Raw genomic sequence first — 1,784 nt, 5'->3', positions numbered from 1 at the left:
TGAGCGGGACTTGTAGCTTTTTGCTTCTGAATAGTTTTGGCATCTCACTTTTTCCTTTGTAGTTCAGAGTGATTGGCGTCTCTGGGAATTCAGAATTTCAGATAGTGTTATTGATTTTCCTAGTTAAGCATGTTGATTCTTGAACACAGCTACTTATGAGTCTTGGCCGTGGCCCTAAGCATTTTGTTTTCCAGTATTACCACTGGATACACAGATGCCACAGACACATAACTGGGTGAACCTTTTCAGATTGTGACTCAGCTTTGCTAGAGTCCCCAGTTAGTGGTATCCAGAGCTCTTAAGCACACTCTTTTTGCTTTGGATCACGACTTTAACCACTCAATATCAAGCTTTTCACTTGGACCTTCATGACACAAGCACATGGTTAGGGACAGCTTGATTTAGCCGCTTAGGCCTGGATTTGATTTCCTTGGGCCCTCCTATCCATTGATGCTCAAAGCCTTGGATCCTTTTTACCCTTGCCTTTTGGTTTTAAGGGCTATTGGCTTTTTCTACTGCTCCTTCTTTTATTTTTTTTCCGAATAAGCTTTTGCTTTTTCACTGCTTTTTCTTGCTTCAAGAATCAATTTCATGATTTTTCAGATCATCAATAACATTTCTCTTTGTTCATCATTCTTTCAAGAGCCAACAATTTTAACACTCATAAACAACAAGATCAAAAGACATATGCACTGTTCAAGCATTCATTCAGAGAACAAAAAGTATTGTCACCACATCAATATAACTAAATTAAATTCAATGATAAATTCGAAATTCAATATAATTAAGTTAAATTCAAGGATGAATTCGAAATTCATGTACTTCTTGTTCTTTTGATTTAAAACATTTTTCATTTAAGAGAGGTGAAGGATTAATGGATTTTATTCATAGCTTTAAGGCATGGTTACATACTAATGATCATGAAGTAGAGACACAAAACATAGATAAACACAATAATTAAAAACCGAAAACAGAAAGAAATAAAGAACAAGGAATGAATCCACCTTTAGTGGCGTCTTCTTCTTGAAGGACCAGCAATGTCCTTAAGCTCTTCTATGTCCCTTCCTTGCCTTTGTTGCTCCTCCCTCATTGCTCTTTGATCTTCTCTTATTTCTTGGAGAATGATGGAGTGCTCATGATGTTCCACCCTTAATTGTTCCACATTGTGGTTTAAATCTTCTAAGGAGGTGTTGAGTTGCTCCCAATAGTTGTTAGGAGGAAAGTGCATCCCTTGAGGCATCTCAGGAATTTGTTGATAATGAGATTCCTCATGCACTTCTTGAGAACCGTGCATGGTTTCTCTTGCTTGCTCCATCCTCTTCTTGGTGATGGGCTTATCCTCTTCAATGGAGGTGTCTCCTTCTATGATAACTTCGGCTGAGTAACATAGATGGCAAATAAGGTGAGGAAAAGCTAGCCGTGCCATGGTGGAGGACTTATCGGCTATTTTGTAGAGTTCATTGGAGATGACCTCATGAACTTCTACTTCCTCTCCAATCATGATGCTATGGATCATGATAGCCCGATCCACAGTGACTTCAGATCGGTTGCTAGTAGGAATGGTGGAGCGTTGAATGAACTCCAACCATCCTCTAGCCACAGGCTTGAGATCCAGTCTTCTTAGTTGAACTGGCTTGCCTTTGGAATCTATTCTCTACTGAACTCCTTTCACACATATGTCCATAAGGACTTGGTCCAACCTTTGGTTAAAGTTGACCCTTCTAGTGTAGGGGCGTTCATCTCCTTGCATCATGGGCAAGTGAAACGCCAACCTCACATTTTCC

Source organism: Arachis duranensis, chromosome 4, assembly GCF_000817695.3.
Source record: "Arachis duranensis cultivar V14167 chromosome 4, aradu.V14167.gnm2.J7QH, whole genome shotgun sequence".
NCBI classification, from domain to species: Eukaryota; Viridiplantae; Streptophyta; class Magnoliopsida; order Fabales; family Fabaceae; genus Arachis; species Arachis duranensis.
The sequence above is the reverse complement of the archived record's forward strand: the minus strand, read 5'-3'. Positions refer to the sequence as shown.